The sequence below is a fragment of the Carex rostrata genome, chromosome 16, assembly GCF_964058835.1.
Source record: "Carex rostrata chromosome 16, lpCarRost1.2, whole genome shotgun sequence".
Lineage (NCBI taxonomy): Eukaryota > Viridiplantae > Streptophyta > Magnoliopsida > Poales > Cyperaceae > Carex > Carex rostrata.
The window spans coordinates 10,253,806-10,273,497 of NC_135933.1; the positions used below are offsets into that span (position 1 = coordinate 10,253,806).

At 37.5% G+C, this 19,692-nt stretch overlaps 1 pseudogene across 1 annotated transcript; it reads left to right on the forward strand.

The window, feature by feature from the left end:
• Positions 1-719: 719 nt before the first annotated feature.
• LOC144567127 (cyclin-B2-1-like) lies at positions 720-5,161 on the forward strand (annotated as a pseudogene). The gene is made up of 8 exons (XR_013515356.1): positions 720-791; positions 1,288-1,377; positions 1,710-1,939; positions 2,263-2,341; positions 2,438-2,616; positions 2,731-3,907; positions 4,692-4,851; positions 4,947-5,161. The product of XR_013515356.1 is annotated as a cyclin-B2-1-like (transcript).
• Positions 5,162-19,692: the final 14,531 nt, after the last annotated feature.

Sequence of the window (19,692 nt, forward strand, 5' to 3'; positions counted from 1 at the left end):
CAGTAATCTTGCTTGTTAAAGAAGTAACAAAGAAAGGAACCTTACTTCTCTAAGCTCACTAAAAAGTAAAATGTAGGTCTCGTCCAGTTGGGGAGTTCATTCTAGAAGTTCTGGGAGAGAAAAGACAAAGCGTGAGGAGAGAAAGAGCAGAGAGAGATGAGCTCGTGCGAGAGAGAGAGAGAGAGAGAGCGATCGCGCGCGCGAGAGAGAAAGCGATCTCGCGCGAGAGAGAGCAGGCGTGCTAGAGAGATCGCGGGAGAGGAGGCGGAGGAGAAAGGGATGTCAGCCATGGCGAAGGAGAAGAGATTGGGGAGGAGAGAACGCCAGGAGCGGCAGACGGAGACGAAGCGGAGCCGGCCTTTCAGACCTCTAACGCGCACAAGATAGCATATCTTTTGATTTTGAGCGGTGTTTCGTAATGTAGAAATCGTGTGTCTCAGAGTTTAAGACGCAGAAACAAGGATTTTCTGGGGCTAGGGAGCTTCAGATCTCTAGTTGGATCAGGATCTGGTGCTGTCAGAGCAGGCTACACTCCTAACGCAGAGCCATCTTTTGAATCAAACTAGCAGGTAGATTTCTTCCCTCAAATTGAGAAAAACTAACTTCATTTATTATATTATGCTAGAGGATCTAAGTGAATGTTGGAATTTTGATGAGATAATTTGGCAGTGAACCTCTGATTCTAGATATCATGTTTCGTTTTGCTAAGTGCAGTGTTAAACAGAGCCAAGAACCTGTTAAAGGTTGTCGACTACGTCGAAGAAATATACGGGACTTACAGAAACATTGAGGTACTTTTTTCTTCTTATAATGTGCAATCAAGCCTTATTTTACAATTTTGGGAATGTTGTCAAGTTAAGTTGCAAAACTGTGGTAAAATGAGGTCACAGTTCAGTCTGTACTTTGGTCTATTTGCCAAATATATGCAAATCAAGCACTTTTGTACTGTTTTGGAAATGTGTTTTTTGTCTGGTGTAGTACCTGTTAATTAGTCGTGCATTGTTCAAAATTTTCTGGTTACCTATTATTTCATTGGGCTGTCAATCTATTTTATGTTGCCAAAAAATGGGTGAAATAATGCCAAATTGAGTCATAATTTTGATCTAATTTCCAAATATAATTTGGTGCCCAGATGTGCTAATCTGGCAATATTCATTCCAAGAAAACAAACTTTGAGGAAAAGTGGTGATCTCTCAGGAATAGGCCCTTTCATTATTAACTAAGTTAGAAAAGTGTATTAATATTATTTATTTTAGAAGTAATTAATTAACTAATTTTACTTCACAGGAAACAAGTTGTGTGAACCCTGAGTACATGGCTAAGCAACCAGACATCAATGATCAGATGCAAGCTATTCTGATTGACTGACTCATTGAGGTAATTTTGCCGGCATTTGTGAAACTAGTAATGTTTTCAGACCAAGGTTAAGTAAAAATGTCAAAAGGATGCACCAACTATTTAAAGGTAAGAAAAATCACAAAGGTGCCCCTAATTTTTTAATGAAAGAAAAATGAATATAATGCCCCGACTTCTAAACATAACCAAAATCTTTCCACAATAGTTCATATGATCTTCATACATGAAAATTGTAACTAGTTAAAACTTGTGATAAAAAAAAGCTTGTTAGATTTTCAGGATTAAATTGTCGGAATTTAACTTATTGTAACTCATCTATATTAATTTTTTTTTTCTTTCTTTTCCATATTCAGGTGCATTACAAGTTTGAGCTCATGGATGAGACACTATATCTAACTGTGAACATTATTGACCGGTTCCTAGAACGGCAAAATGTTCAACGAAAGAAGTTGCAGCTGGTTGGAGTTACTGCAATGCTACTTGCATGCAAATATGAGGAGGTCTCTGTGCCCGTAGTTGAGGATCTGGTGCAAATCTCTGACCATGCCTACACACGTCAGGAAATCCTTAACATGGTAAGAAGGCATTATAGACTTGTTGTGTGCACTTGGCTGTTTATTTTATTTGGCAAAACCAGCTTAATCATTTGCCGAGAACACCTATTTTTAATGGATAGGTTAGAAGTAATTTTTGTTTTAGCTTCAAGAATTATTTTCTCCGTGAAAAAAATTGGGCAAAGGTCACTGCTTTTTATCTTTCTCTCTGGTAGCAGCGAAATTATGTTCATGTATGGGGTGCTTTTTGCAAATACTATAACTAGTTGGTATATTTTTTGTCACAAGAAGAATTTCTTTATAATATTGCAACATTTTTTTAACATTTGATCAGGAATGGCTGATTGTAAAGACTCCAATTCAACATGTCTGTACCGACTCCATATGTCTTCATGAAACGGTTTCTCCAAGCTGCTCAGTCTGATAAACAGGTTATTAAACTATTATACTCTACTTGTTTTTACAAAATATGATTGTTTTTAATTTTTACCCAACAGTTTTATTTATTTTTTGTTTTGTGATCATAGATGGATCTGCTTTCATATTTTCTAATGGAGCTGTGCTTGGTGGATTACAACATGTTGCGGTACCGACCTTCTCTCCTCGCCGCAGCAGCGGTATACACTGCACAGTGCTCACTCAAGGGATACAAGCTCTGGACCAAAACTAGCCAGTTTCATTCAACCTATTCTGAAGACCAGATAATGTAAGTGCAATAACCAGAAGGCCATTAAAGCATATAAAAGAATTATGAATGTTATAACATCTTTTCACTATAGCATCTAATTTTATGTTTCGCTATTTTTTTGTTACTTTATAGTGAATGCTCACGCAGAGGATAGCGTTTCACTTCATTCTAGCTCCTTCCTCTTCTTTGGGAGAGAAAAAGACAAAATCACGGGAGGAGAGAAAGAGAGAGAGAAAGAGACAAAGGTCTTGCATGAGGAGAGAGATATAAGAGCTCGTGAGAGAGAGAGAGAGAGAGTAGGCCAGTTGCGTGAGGAGAGAAAGAGATAAGAGCTCGTGAGAGAGAGAGAGAGAGAGCAGGAGAGATAAGAGAGAAATCGCGGGAGAGGAGGCCAAGGAGAAAGGAGAAAGGGAGCGAAGGAGAAGAGATCAGGGAGGAAGACGGAGATGAAGCCGAGCATCAGGAGGAGGAGCCGGCCTTTCAGACCTCTGACGCGCACAGATAAGCATATCTTTCGATTTGATCTTTATTTTCGTAGAAATCGTATATCTTAGGGTTTGATCTAGTTGGATCACCATCTGGTGCTGTTAGAGGAGGCTACACTCCTAACACAAAGCCATCATTTATATCAAACTTGTATGCACAGATCAAACTCATAGATTTCTTCCCTTAAATTGAGAAAAAACGTATGGATTAAAATCACAGCAGGCATATCATGTCTAGGTCTCCTTGATCCAAGATTTAAATTGTCAAAATGGGTGTTTCAGTCTAGTTTAAGCATGGTTATGGTTTGCATGCTGTACTAGAACCTCAGGGAGTTTCCAAGAATTTTAAGAACCTTTAACTGTGTTTAATCTTTATAACAATAACAATGGTGCTAATTGGCACTGTTTAGAATAGTGAATTTCTGTCACTTTTCAAATTGAGTTGAGGTACTGCTTTGTGGCTGGTTTTTGGCTGCTATGTTGAGTGAATTGAGTTCATTAAAGTTTGGTCCTGGGTAGTAGGCAAGTTTGTCTAGAGTTTAGAAGTGCTGCTGGGAATTTTTCGGTTTGACCCCTATGTTTAATTAGATAAGGTATTCCAAACTATACTGGCTCAGAACTCTCTTAAAGTCTAAACACTGAAAATAATTGGTTGAAACATGAAGAGCTTTTTCACTAATTTGTCCTTCATAACTACATAGTTTCTAAATTCTTCACTTTAGAGGTAAATAAACTTGAATTATTGCAGATGTGGATCAAGCCAGACATATAAAGGCAAACACTGGAACAGTCGGTGTAAGAGACATCGAGATAGAAGATGATAGGTATAACTACAAATTTTCATCAAAATTGTCTCATTAAACCTGTTAGGTATTGTTTTCTCATTCTATTTCTCAATTGATCATTATTGTCAATTGTTTTCATGATACGTTGAGCTGGTAAGCAATATATTTCATTTCTTTTTGAATTTTTATTGTTTATGGTAATTCAAACTTGATATTCCCCCATCTCTCTTCTCTAGTTACGCATTTAATTATGGCTACTGTTGAATCCGGTATATGGTTGATTTTTCTTAGAATTCACTGTTATATTCTATCTATAGCTCGGGCTAATTTCTTAGAATTCACTGTTATGTGCTAGAAATTTTGCTCAATTTCCCTTCTAACAACATTTTTTGCATTTAATTATCCAATTTGCTTGGAGTGATGTGCTGAACCTTGTGGTTACTACTTTACTATACTAGAGCACATCACTGATCAAGTTTACTTCAATAGTTTTCTTTAATTAGGTTGTAACCTGATTCTTTTGTTGGTCGCTAATTCATAAGGATTTTGAGATTTGGCTATTCTAATAAGACAAACAATAGCTATTCTTGATTTGGCTATTCTAGCTATACTTGTTTTGCAACCAAACATAGTAAACCAATTTAGACAAAAAATGCTAGTAAACTAATTATTTCTGTTGCAGGTTCAGTTCTTCCTCATGTACTTGGACTAGTACCAATAACGATACTAGTGTTTTATTATTTCCTTTATTTCATATAATCAAGCAAGATTCCAATCAGCTCCGAACTGAGAAAGGAATTTTTTTTTTGTTTCATAAATCCAGTATAGAATACTAATTGCAATGGCCAGAGACAGATTTTGTACCGCCATTCTTCTCTGATGTAAATCAAAGAACCCAGGTACCAGTGAAGAGTAATGTTCTTACCGGCATCTGCGCGGCTGTCCTTTCATTCTTCATGGAGGTCTGTCAGCTAATTGGAATGGTATGGTACCAGTAATCACCTTGTTGTATAGTCTTTGATAGTTTGTAGAATTATATTCGCATGCAATCATTGCAACTCCTTTTTAAATTATATAGGTTAGTGTTGGCACACTTCTCGCATTCACGATAGTTGCAGTTTCAATCCTGATACTCAGATATGTCATTCTTTTCTTCTTTTTTATTCCTGTTCTATTTTTTTTTTATGTGTGCTTGATTTGGTATTTTGTTATGGATAACAGGTACCATTGCCTTCATCGTTGAGAGAATCGATTGACTCAGTCTCGCTTCGTTTCAGCTCACAAGAAGATGCAGCTCAAAGAAAAAATTTATGGATGTAATTCTTTTTGATATCTTAAATAAACAGAAAAAAAGGAAATCTAAAATACCTCAACTTTACTCTAGTTTTGAGATTTGTAGTGTTTAGTGGTCTTCTACTTCAAAAAAAATAAAAAAAATGTATGATAATATTATTTTTTGTGTTTGCAGACGAGATTAATGAGGAGAAAAGGCGAAAACTAGTAGCTATGAACATAGCATTTGTTGTTGTAGGTGTTCTTATCCTCACAGCTTCAGCCTCTGCAACATTTCTGTCTAGGTAATTATCATGCTTTCAAGATGAATAACAAAAAGAAAAGAGAAGGATAGAAACACTTTCAAGGAGATAAACATTTCTAACCTCTTTTATGCAGAAGTTTTCCAAAATATTTTGGGTGCGTTGCGGGTGGATTACTGCTCCTGACTGGACTTGGTGTACTGTCCTATATAGACCAAGATGATGGCGGCCATAGTTTCGACCACACTGGAGGTATAATATTTTTTTGTAACTGTCCTAACATTAATGAACAGTATGCAACTATAGTTGTACGGTACCTGAAAACACGATGAGCAGAACCTTTCCACTTGAGTACCCTCTAAAGCAGCTGCCATTAAGGTTGGGACCTTTTTTAGAAAAAAAAATGTCCAACACAAAATTAATTTTCAGATCGAATGGAATTATTCCACTGAATTGCATGCTAGCATGAGAAGTATATTCCACTGAATGGCTTCTTTTTTGTTTAAAAACCTTGATAATTAATTTTGTTATTTTGAAATAAAACCACACTTCTAACTATTTTTTTTTCTTCTCTTGAAGCTGAAAGATGGAATGAATTCAACATGGATTGGTTGATGCCAACCAGGGGCGAGTCCAGTATGAAACAGGGGTAGGCACTTGCCTGCCCCTGGAATTTTTTTTTTTGGACCGGGCTTTTCTGATGGGCTTGCCTACCCTAGGCCCAGAACCTGACGCTCTCTCCTGCGCGAAGGAAAATAGTTTCTTTCTCCGCTCAGCCACTCTGTCCTGCGCGAAGGAAAAGAAGAAAGACGCGGTGCTGCTCGATCGGAGAGGTAGAGAGAAAGAAGAAAGGCTCGGTAGAGAGAAGGTTACTGATGACGAGGCGCTCGATCCTGTGCTTCTCATCTCTGGAATGGCAGGATCGATCTTGAGTGCGAAGAGAAGGATCGATCTGTGGTGACAATTGAATTGCTTCTCATGTCTGGTTTGTAGTTTTTTTTCTCTTCTTTTTTCCAATTTCACAGGTGTATTTCTGCTTGTGTAGTGTGTTTTTGTACTTCATTTTCTTTAAAAGATTGTCTTGGGATGTTTTATGGATTAGTTTTAGTATAGATTACGGCTGTTAACTCAATTAGAGAAGAAAAATTTCTGAATAAACCTTTTCAAGACAAGTCAAATTTCTGCAAGGGAAGCCCTTCTCTTCTGTTCTTTGCTTCTTGATGTGATTGGTCAATTTTATAATCCAATTGGTTGCAAAGGTTGCCCTTTTACAGACAATATTTTATAATCCAATTCGGTTTAAGTTCTGACCTTTAAAATCAAGAGCTTGGTCAATTAATTTGCTTGAAAATTTGAGTTTAATCCATTGTGTAATTGTTTAATTTGAAAGCAGGAACCCACTGGTAAAAATCTCCCCGGTATATAGTATAGAAGGAGAACAAGTACTGGCACCAAAAATTGCAGCATTTTCATCAAGAGAGCCAAACCCGACATTTCCCGGTATCCTCAAGGTATGTGTTTTATAATTCAATTAATATAGAAATTGGGGGAAGCTGTCTCTAACAATACACAGAGAGATTGTGAGTTGAATTAATATATTTTTCTAATGGGACGTACAGCCTGATATAGCCGCACCTGGAGTGGTATTGTTGCACTTCTCAAATTTGTGCATGAGTGCATCCTGATTGGTCCCATGCTGCCATAAAATCTGCAATTGTCACCACAGGTTAGCTTCAAGTTTTCAAGTTTTCAGTTCCTTTATTTTTCCAAGTTGAAAAGTGAATCCTTTTCAAATAATAGGCAATATTGGTTACCACAGATTGCTCCTTTTATAGGCAATTGTCACCACAGATTGCTCCTTTTATAGCCAATATTGGTTACAAATGAGACATGTATCCTGTAAGATCAATTAATTCAAGAGCTCGGTCAATGTCTGCAACATTGGGCTTTCAATTTCATTTTCATTTTTTCTTAGTTTATCTACATTTCAATGTTTTAATTTAAGCATGTCCAGGTTTCATCTCCCAGGTTAGCAATGTTTGGTTACTTACGTCAAGAGTGAGTTATTTGATGAGGTAGATGATGAACGAATTATGCAACAATGGCAAAATATGAGTAACCGTAGAGGAAAGCTCCCTCCATTGACTTGATTTTATAGCATTAATATATTTCTTTAATATTTGTTATAAACTTTTGACTTAGTTGAAACCTTTGATGTTCATTTATGTTAAATTTTTTTTACAACTATTTATATAGTTATGCTTGCCTACCCTTGATTGAATTCCTAGCCTCGCCACTGATGCCAACTGACAAGAGCAACTTTGATGACTTCGCAAGTGGGAGGGGAAGGCATCCTTCTTCTAGGGTTGTATTAAGTTAAGTTTCTTTCTTATCGAATCTGTTGTGGGGTTATTTTATGCTAGATGATTAATAGTTAGTATCATCAAGGCAGATTGTCTATTGCTGAAATGGTTCATATTAGCAACTCTGCTTCCTTTCTATGCATATCAAATTATGGCATGTATTCTTTGGAGTTTAATTGTTCTCGCGAACTGAATTGAGTTAACATGTCTTTATGATGTTTAATTTGTCCAAATGGCATCATTCTACTGACACGGGGGCAAGGATTTCCTGAGCAGTTTTTTAAGTGTGTTTTTTTATTAGTAAATACAGTTAGGATATTCCGTATAAATCTTTGCAGTATTTCCACGTTGGATAACTAAAAATACTGAAAGATCAAAAGATAAAGTGCATTGGTAATGCTAAAAGTTGTTCGTTTAGCTACTAGCCATAAAAGACTTGCAAGAATTAGAAAATATGACAGAAATTATAGTGCTTTGAACAGCATTAGTATTTTCACCAGTATTATACCATGGCATATTACGAACGTTGAGATTTGTTATTTTTGTTTACTTTAGCTTTGTGCTTCTTTTACAGTATGCACTGGTCGAAGAAGACAACGTTGACCTTCTTATCATGCCTGAACAGATTCCCTCCCCTTATGGCGTCCCTCAGGTGGTCCCACCCGCTCAAGCTCCCTCCCCATCTCCATCCCCTTTCTTGCTTGATCAGGTTTTGCTTCTTTTAGAATTTCTCAATATTTGTCCTTTTATCAGTGGAACAAATATGTGACATTTTATTTTTATGACCTGTGCATATGAATTGAGAACTCAACATTTGATTTTCTTGACTTATTTCTTTAGACTGGGTATCAGTGATACTGATGTAGATTAAATTGTCAATTCTTGACAGAATGGTTCTATTTTTTTGCAAAAATAATCCTAATTATGCTGGTTGTATGTTGCAAACCTGAGAAACGTATGTTTAAATCTAGAAATATGGTTCATGCTTGCTACTAGTTCTGATTTTTTACTTTTTAAATCCTATCAACAACAATTTCTCTTTAAATATAATTGATGTGCTTTGCTTTTGTGCAGCTCTTGCAAACTATTCGTGACAATTATTTCAGAATCGACCCTATGATTAGTGCTGCGGGCGATCCTCAAATGCCCTATTTCAGGTTCAACTTATTACTTAAATCTTATCTAATAGGCGCTGTTCTTCTTTATTTTGTCCTATAATCTTTATGTACACTGCTTTGCCTCTTCATCCAAATTTCTCACATTTAACACTTGTTTTCCCTGTTTTTTCTACTGTTCATTGCATTGTTCTCCGTTCTGCGGATGATGAAAGCTGTACACCACTACACCGTGAATGACGGTGTATGACATAAGCACTGTGTTATATCATATTACCCAAGTGTTATTGCCATTTAATTTGCTAATTATTTTGTAATAAACTAATGTTTACATAACTAATGTAGTTTACCTACTATTGACATGTAAAATATATGATATGCTTGTCGCAATTTTTGTTTTGTTTGATAACTCTTACTTATATTCCCATGTAAAATATGTGACATGGTTTTTTTGCAATTTTTGTTTTGTATGATAACTCTTGCTTAGATTTTTCAATATTAATGACTACTTTAAAAATTGCTGGCACTTATATTAATTTATTTGTGAAATTAGCTGCTTATCATATAAGTTTGTGGTGTAATAACCTTTTACAAATATTTATTTGCTCTCTAATAAATTTTTATATATACTTCTATACCAGCAAGAGTTCCTTTAACCTTTATATATGATCCTTTCTTACAAACCATTGGAACTACCTTTGGGTACAGTATCGTTTGGTACATACAAATTCAAGAAATATTTACTTGTCTAGCATAACTTGTAACATATACCTTTAGATATGGTACTTTCAGGTACATACAAATTCAAGAAATATTTAATGCTTCTGTACAATTTGTAGCATATACACACATTTTCAATATAAAATATGTATGTCAGCATAAACAAAGGAAATGGTTGTGGCTACGTCGCAACAAGGCATTTAGTGTATATGTACTTGTAGATCAAATTTTACAATTTTTAGAATTTTTTAAATAATTTTTTAGATAGGTAGAAAATCACTTTATCTAAAGATTTTAGACCATTCAATAGTAGTATTCTACCTATCTCAAACATATAAAACATAGTCTGCAAGTACATATAAATGTGGAGATCGTGTTGAACGGTTAAGATTGACTGTTTGATCTGATCTCACAATCTCCACTCTTGGTTAGTACTGATAATTAAGTTTTACTTTTGTTTATCTAGATGAAACTTTTCTTGAAGTGGGCTGCATTCTTTAAACGGTACGTATGCAACAACCATGACTACCTTGCGGTTTCGCTTGTAAGATAAGTTTCCTGCGCAATATATCGCTTTTTTTTTGTTGCACAACTTATTTCTTCTCCTTGTGGATGTTTCGTGTACATAACCGGTAGAAGTTAGCCAAAGCTGACATGACCGTTACTTGTTTGAGCTGATAGGTCTATAGTTTTTTTTGGTGTTCATATCGCACAACCTTCACTCTTGGTTAGTACTGATAATTGAATTCTACTTTTGATTTTGCAGATGGAGTTTGTTTTGAAGTGAGCTGCTTTCTTGGATCGGCACGCATGCGACAAACATGGCTTCCTTCCGGTTTCGCTTGTTAGATAAGTTTCCTTCACAATATATCCTTTTTTTTTGTTGCACGGGTTATTTCTTCTCCTTGTGGATGTTTCGTGTACATAACCGGTAGAAGTCAGCCCAAGCTGACTTGACCGTTACTTGTTTGAGATGATAGGTCTGTGTTATAGTTTTTTTTAGGTGGTTAGATCTCACAACGTTCACTCTTGGTTAGTACTGATAATTGAGTTGTACTTTTGATTTTGTAGATGAATCTTTTCTTGAAGTGAGCTGCTTTCGTGGATCGGCACGCATGCGACAACCATGGCTTCCTTCCGGTTTCGCTTGTTAGATAAGTTTCCTTCACAATATATCCTTTCTTTTTTGTTGCACGGGTTATTTCTTCTCCTTGTGGATGTTTTGTGTACATAACCGGTAGAAGTCAGCCAAAGCTGACTTGACCGTTACTTGTTTGAGCTGATAGGTCTATAGTTTTTTTTGGTGGTCATATCGCAGAACCTTCACTCTTGGTTAGTACTGATAATTGAATTCTACTTTTAATTTTGCAGATGGAGTTTGTTTTGAAGTGAGCTGCTTTCTTGGATTGGCACGCATGCGACAAACATGGCTTCCTTCCGGTTTCGCTTGTTAAATAAGCTTCCTTCACAATATATCCTTTCTTTTTTGTTGCACGGGTTATTTCTTCTCCTTGTGGATGTTTCATGTACATAACCGGTAGAAGTCAGCCAAATCTGACTGGACCGTTACTTGTTCGAGCTGATAGGTCTGTGTTATAGTTTTTTTTAGGTGGTTAGATCTCACAACGTTCACTCTTGGTTAGTACTGATAATTGAGTTGTACTTTTGATTTTGTAGATTGAGCTTTTCTTGAAGTGAGCTGCTTTCGTGAATCGGCACACATGCGACAACCATGGCTTCCTTCCGGTTTCGCTTGTTAGATAAGTTTCCTTCACAATATATCATTTCTTTTTTGTTGCACGAGTTATTTCTTCTCCTTTTGGATGTTTTGTGTACATAACCGGTAGAAGTCAGCCAAAGCTGACTTGACCGTTACTTGTTTGAGCTGATAGGTATGTAGTTTTTTTTGGTGGTCATATCGCACAACCTTCACTCTTGGTTAGTACTGATAATTGAATTCTACTTTTGATTTTGCAGATGGAGTTTGTTTTGAAGTGAGCTGCTTTCTTGGATCGGCACGCATGCGACAAACATGGCTTCCTTCCGGTTTCGCTTGTTAGATAAGTTTCCTTCACAATATATCCTTTTTTTTTGTTGCACGGGTTATTTCTTCTCCTTGTGGATGTTTCGTGTACATAACCGGTAGAAGTCAGCCCAAGCTGACTTGACCGTTACTTGTTTGAGATGATAGGTCTGTGTTATAGTTTTTTTTAGGTGGTTAGATCTCACAACGTTCACTCTTGGTTAGTACTGATAATTGAGTTGTACTTTTGATTTTGTAGATGAATCTTTTCTTGAAGTGAGCTGCTTTCGTGGATCGGCACGCATGCGACAACCATGGCTTCCTTCCGGTTTCGCTTGTTAGATAAGTTTCCTTCACAATATATCCTTTCTTTTTTGTTGCACGGGTTATTTCTTCTCCTTGTGGATGTTTTGTGTACATAACCGGTAGAAGTCAGCCAAAGCTGACTTGACCGTTACTTGTTTGAGCTGATAGGTCTATAGTTTTTTTTGGTGGTCATATCGCAGAACCTTCACTCTTGGTTAGTACTGATAATTGAATTCTACTTTTAATTTTGCAGATGGAGTTTGTTTTGAAGTGAGCTGCTTTCTTGGATTGGCACGCATGCGACAAACATGGCTTCCTTCCGGTTTCGCTTGTTAAATAAGCTTCCTTCACAATATATCCTTTCTTTTTTGTTGCACGGGTTATTTCTTCTCCTTGTGGATGTTTCATGTACATAACCGGTAGAAGTCAGCCAAATCTGACTGGACCGTTACTTGTTCGAGCTGATAGGTCTGTGTTATAGTTTTTTTTAGGTGGTTAGATCTCACAACGTTCACTCTTGGTTAGTACTGATAATTGAGTTGTACTTTTGATTTTGTAGATGGAGCTTTTCTTGAAGTGAGCTGCTTTCGTGAATCGGCACACATGCGACAACCATGGCTTCCTTCCGGTTTCGCTTGTTAGATAAGTTTCCTTCACAATATATCATTTCTTTTTTGTTGCACGAGTTATTTTTTTCTCCTTTTGGATGTTTTGTGTACATAACCGGTAGAAGTCAGCCAAAGCTGACTTGACCGTTACTTGTTTGAGCTGATAGGTATGTAGTTTTTTTTGGTGGTCATATCGCACAACCTTCACTCTTGGTTAGTACTGATAATTGAATTCTACTTTTGATTTTGCAGATGGAGTTTGTTTTGAAGTGAGCTGCTTTCTTTGATCGGCACGCATGCGACAAATATGGCTTCCTTCCGGTTTCGCTTGTTAGATAAGTTTCCTTCAAAATATATCCATTCTATTTTGTTGCACGGGTTATTTCTTCTCCTTGTGGATGTTTCGGGTACATAACCGGTACAAGTCAGCCCAAGCTGACTTGACCTTTACTTGTTTGAGATGATAGGTCTGTGTTATAGTTTTTTTTAGGTGGTTAGATTTCACAACGTTCACTCTTGGTTAGTACTGATAATTGAATTGTACTTTTTATTTTGTAGATTGAGCTTTTCTTGAAGTGAGCTGCTTTCGTGGATCGGCACGCATGCGACAACCATGGCTTCCTTCCGGTTTCACTTGTTAGATAAGTTTCCTTCACAATATATCGTTTCTTTTTTGTTGCACGGGTTATTTCTTCTCCTTTTGGATGTTTCATGTACATAACCGGTAGAAGTCTGTCAAAGCTGACTTGACCGTTACTTGTTTGAGCTGATAGGTCTATAGTTTTTTTTGGTGGTCATATCGCAGAACCTTCACTCTTGGTTAGTACTGATAATTGAATTCTACTTTTGATTTTGCAGATGGAGTTTGTTTTGATGTGAGCTGCTTTCTTGGATCGGCACGCATGCGACAAATATGGCTTCCTTCCGGTTTCGCTTGTTAGATAAGTTTCCTTCACAATATATCCTTTCTTTTTTGTTGCACGGGTTATTTCTTCTCCTTGTGGATGTTTCGTGTACATAACCGGTAGAAGTCAGCCAAAGCTGACTTGACCGTTACTTGTTTGAGCTGATAGGTCTGTGTTATAGTTTTTTTATAGGTGGTTAGATCTCACAACGTTCACTCTTGGTTAGTACTGATAATTGAGTTGTACTTTTGATTTTGGAGATGAAGCTTTTCTTGAAGTGAGCTGCTTTCGTGGATCGGCACGCATGCGACAACCATTGCTTCCTTCCGGTTTCGCTTGTTAGATAAGTTTCCTTCACAATATATCCTTTCTTTTTTGTTGCACGGGTTATTTCTTCTCCTTGTGGATGTTTTGTGTACATAACCGGTAGAAGTCAGCCAAAACTGACTTAACCGTTACTTGTTTGGGCTGATAGGTCTGCGTTATAGTTTTTTTGGGTGGTTAGATCTCACAACCTTCACTCTTGGATAGTACTGATAATTGAGTTGTAATTTTGATTTTGTAGATGGAGCTTTTCTTGAATTGAGCTGCTTTCGTGGATCGGCACGCATGCGACAACCATGGCTTCTTTTCGGTTTCGCTTGTTAGATAAGTTTCCTTCACAATATATCCTTTCTTTTTTGTTGCATGGGTTATTTCTTCTCCTTGTGAATGTTTTGTGTACATAACCGGTAGAAGTCAGGCAAAGCTGACTTGACCGTTACTTGTTTGAGCTGATAGGTCTATAGTTTTTTTTGGTGGTCATATCGCAGAACCTTTACTCTTGGTTTGTACTGATAATTGAATTCTACTTTTGATTTTGCAGATGGAGTTTGTTTTGAAGTGAGCTGCTTTCTAGGATCGGCACGCATGCGACAAACATGGCTTTCTTCCGGTTTCGCTTGTTAGATAAGTTTCCTTCACAATATATCCTTTCTTTTTTGTTGCACGGGTTATTTCTTCTCCTTGTGGATGTTTCGTGTACATAACCGGTAGAAGTCAGCCAAAGCTGACTTGACCGTTACTTGTTTGAGCTGATAGGTCTGTGTTATAGTTTTTTTTAGGTAGTTAGATCTCACAACCTTCACTCTTGGATAGTACTGATAATTGAGTTGTACTTTTGATTTTGCAGATGGAGTTTGTTTTGAAGTGAGCTGCTTTCTTTGATCGGCACGCATGCGACAAATATGGCTTCCTTCCGGTTTCGCTTGTTAGATAAGTTTCCTTCAAAATATATCCATTCTATTTTGTTGCACGGGTTATTTCTTCTCCTTGTGGATGTTTCGGGTACATAACCGGTACAAGTCAGCCCAAGCTGACTTGACCTTTACTTGTTTGAGATGATAGGTCTATAGTTTTTTTTGGTGGTCATATCGCAGAACCTTCACTCTTGGTTAGTACTGAGAATTGAATTCTACTTTTGATTTCGCAGATGGAGTTTGTTTTGAAGTTAGCTGCTTTCTTGGATCGGTACGCATGCGACAAATATGACTTCTTTCCGGTTTCGCTTGTTAGATAAGTTTACTTTACAATATATCATTTCATATTTGTTGCACTGGTTATTTCTTCTCCTTGTGGATGTTTCGTGTACATAACCGGTAGAAGTCAGCCAAAGCTGACTTGACCGTTACTTGTTTGAGCTGATAGGTCTGTGTTATAGTTTTTTTTAGGTGGTTAGATCTCACAACGTTCACTCTTGGTTAGTACTGATAATTGAGTTGTACTTTTGATTTTGTAGATGGAGATTTTCTTGAAGTGAGCTGCTTTCTAGGATCGGCACGCATGCGACAAACATGGCTTCCTTCCGGTTTTGCTTGTTAGATAAGTTTCCTTCACAATATATCCTTTCTTTTTTGTTGCACGGGTTATTTCTTCTCCTTCTGGATGTTTCGTGTACATAACCGGTAGAAGTCAGCCAAAGCTTACTTGACCGTTACTTGTTTGAGCTCATAGGTCTGTGTTATAGTTTTTTTTGGGTGGTTAGATCTCACAACCTTCACTCTTGAATAGTACTGATAATTGAGTTGTAATTTTGATTTTGTAGATGGAGCTTTTCTTGAAGTGAGCTGCTTTCGTGGATCGGCACGCATGCGACAACCATGGCTTCTTTTCGGTTTCGCTTGTTAGATAAGTTTCCTTCACAATATATCCTTTCTTTTTTCTTGCACGGGTTATTTCTTCTCCTTGTGGATGTTTTGTGTACATAACCGGTAGAAGTCAGCCAAAGCTGACTTGACCATTACTTGTTTGAGCAGATAGGTCTATAGTTTTTTTTGGTGGTCATATCGCAGAACCTTTACTCTTGGTTAGTACTGATAATTGAATTCTACTTTTGATTTTGCAGATGGAGTTTGTTTTGAAGTGAGCTGCTTTCTAGGATCGGCACGCATGCGACAAACATGGCTTCCTTCCGGTTTCGCTTGTTAAATAAGTTTCCTTCACAATATATCCTTTCTTTTTTGTTGCACGGGTTATTTCTTCTCCTTGTGGATGTTTCGTGTACATAACCGGTAGTAGTCAGCCAAAGCTGACTTGACCGTTACTTGTTTGAGCTGATAGGTCTGTGTTATAGTTTTTTTTAGGTGGTTAGATCTCACAACATTCACTCTTGGTTAGTACTGATAATTGAGTTATACTTTTGATTTTGTAGATGGAGATTTTCTTGAAGTCAGCTGCTTTCGTGGATCGGCACGCATGCGACAACCATGGCTTCCTTCCGGTTTTGCTTGTTAGATAAGTTTCCTTCACAATATATCCTTTCTTTTTTGTTGCACGGGATATTTCTTCTCCTTGTGGATGTTTTGTGTACATAACCGGTAGAAGTCAGCCAAAGCTGACTTGACCGTTACTTATTTGAGCTGATAGGTCTATAGTTTTGTTTGGTGGTCATATCGCAGAACCTTCACTCTTGGTTAGTACTGATAATTGAATTCTACTTTTGATTTTGCAGATAGAGTTTGTTTTGATGTGAGCTGCTTTCTTGGATCGGCGCGCATGCGACAACCATGGCTTCTTTTCGGTTTCGCTTGTTAGATAAGTTTCCTTCACAATATATCCTTTCTTTTTTGTTGCACGGGTTATTTCTTCTCCTTGTGGATGTTTCGTGTAAATAACCGGTAGAAGTCAGCCAAAGCTGACTTATCCGTTACTTGTTTGAGCTGATAGGTCTATAGTTTTTTTTTGGTGGTCATATCGCACAACCTTCACTCTTGGTTAGTACTGATAATTGAATTCTACTTTTGGTTTTGCAGATGGAGTTTGTTTTGAAGTGAGCTGCTTTCTTGGATCGGCACGCATGCGACAAATATGGCTTCCTTCCGGTTTTGCTTGTGAGTTAAGTTTCCTTCACAATATGTCCTTTCTTTTTTGTTGGACGGGTTATTTCTTCTCCTTGTGGATGTTTCGTGTACGTAACCGGTAGAAGTCAGCCAAAGCTGACTTGACCGTTACTTGTTTGAGCTGATAGGTCTGTGTTATAGTTTTTTTTAGGTGGTTAGATCTCACAACGTTCACTCATGGTTAGTACTGATAATTGAGTTGTACTTTTGATTTTGTAGATGTAGCTTTTCTTGAAGTGAGCTGCTTTCGTGGATCGGCACGCATGCGACAACCATGGCTTCCTTCCGGTTTCGGTTGTTAGATAAGTTTCCTTCACAATATATCCTTTCTTTTTTGTTGCACGGGTTATTTCTTCTCCTTGTGGATGTTTTGTGTACATAACCGGTAGAAGTCAGCCAAAGCTGACTTAACAGTTACTTGTTTGAGCTGATAGGTTTATAGTTTTTTTTGGTGGTCATATCGCAGAACCATCCCTCTTGGTTAGTACTAATAATTGAATTCTATTTTTGATTTTGCAGATGCAGTTTGTTTTGAAGTGAGCTGCTTTCTTGGATCGGCACGCATGCGACAAACAAGGCTTCCTTCCGGTTTCGCTTGTTAGATAAGTTTCATTCACAATATATCCTTTTTATTTTGTTGCACGGGTTATTTCTTCTCTTTGTGGATGTTTTGTGTACATAACCGGTAGAAGTCAGCCAAAGCTGACTTCACCGTTACTTGTTTGAGTTGATAGGTCTATAGTTTTTTTTAGGTGGTCAGATCGCACAACATTCACTCTTGGTTAGTACTGATAATTGAAATCTACTTTTGATTTAGCAGATGGAGCTTTTTTTGAAGTGAGCTCCTTTCTTGGATCGGCACGCATGCGACTGACATGGCTTCCTTTCGGTTTCGCTTGTTAGATAAGTTTCTTCACAATATATCATTTCTTTTTTGTTGCACGGGTTATTTCTTCTCCTTGTGGATGTTTCGTGTACATAACCGGTAGAAGTCAGCCAAAGCTGACTTGACCGTTACTTGTTTGAGGTGATAGGTCTGTGTTATAGTTTTTTTAAGGTGGTTAGATCTCACAACCTTCACTGTTGGTTAGTACTGATAATTGAGTTGTACTTTTGATTTTGTAGATAAAGCTTTTCTTGAAGTGAGCTGCTTTCGTGGATCGGCACGCATGCGACAACCATGGTTTCCTACCGGTTTCGCTTGTTAGATTAGTTTCCTTCACAATATATCCTTTTTTTTTGTTGCACGGGTTATTTCTTCTCCTTTTGGATGTTTTGGTGTACATAACTGGTAGAAGTCAGCCAAAGCTGACTTGACCGTTACTTGTTTGAGCTGATAGGTCTCTAGTTTTTTTTAAGTGGTTAAATCTCACAACGTTCACTCTTGGTTAGTACTGATAATTGAGTTGTACTTTTGATTTTGTAGGTGGAGATTTTCTTGAAGTGAGCTGCTTTCGTGGATCGGCACGCATGCGACAACCATGGCTTCCTTCCGGTTTTGCTTGTTAGATAAGTTTCCTTCACAATATATCCTTTCTTTTTTGTTGCACGGGTTATTTCTTCTCCTTGTGGATGTTTTGTGTACATAACCGGTAGAAGTCAGCCAAAGCTGACTTGACCGTTACTTGTTTGAGCAGATAGGTATATAGTTTTGTTTGGTGGTCATATCGGACAACCATCACTCTTAGTTAGTACTGAAAATTAAATTCTACTTTTGATTTTGCAGATGGAGTTTGTTTTGAAGTAAGCTGCTTTCTTGGATCGGCACGCATGCGACAATCATGGCTTCCTTCCGGTTTCGCTTGTAAGATAAGTTTCCATCACAATATGTCATTTCATTTTTGTTGCACGGGTTATTTCTTCTCCTTATGGATGTTTCGTGTACATAACCGGTAAAAGTCAGCCAAAGCTGACTTGACCGTTACTTGTTTGAGCTGATAGGTCTGTGTTATAGTTTTTTTTAGGTGGTTAGATGTGACAACCTTCACTCTTGGTTAGTACTGATAATTGAGTTGTACTTTTGATTTTGTAGAAGGAGCTTCTCTTGAAGTGACCTGCTTTCGTGGATCGGCACGGATGCGACAAACATGGCTTCCTTCCGGTTTCCCTTGTTAGATAAGTTTCCTTCACAATATATCCTTTCTTTTTTGTTGCACGGGTTATTTCTTCTCCTTTTGAATCTTTTCTGTATATAACCGGTAGAAATTAGCCAAAGCTGCCTTGACCGTTACTTGTTTGAGCTGATAGGTCTATAGGTTTTGTTAGGTGGTCATATCGCACAACCTTCACTCTTGGTTAGTACTGATAATTGAATTCTACTTTTGATTTTGCAGATGAAGTTTGTTTTGAAGTGAGCTGCTTTCGTGGATTGGCACGCATGCGACAACCATGGCTTCCTTCCGGGTTCGCTTGTTAGAGAAGTTTCCTTCACAATATATCCTTTCTTTTTTGTTGAACGGGTTATTTCTCCTCCTTGTGGATGTTTCGTGTACATAACCGGTAGAAGTCAGCCAAAGCTGACTTGACCGTTACTTGTTTGAGCTGATAGGTCTGTGTTATAGTTTTTTTTAGGTGGTTAGATCTCACAACCTTCACTCCTGGTTAGTACTGATAATTGAGTTTTACTTTTGATTTTGTAGATTAAGCTTTTCTTGAAGTGAGCTGCTTTCGTGGATCGGCACGCATGCGACAACCATGGCATCCTTCCGGTTTCGCTTGTGAGATAAGTTTCCTTCACAATATACCCTTTCTTTTTTGTTGCGCGGGTTATTTCTTCTGCTTGTGGATCTTTTCTGTACATAACCGATAGAAGTCAGCCAAAGCTAACTTGACCTTTACTTGTTTGAGCTGATAGGTCTATAGGTTTTGTTAG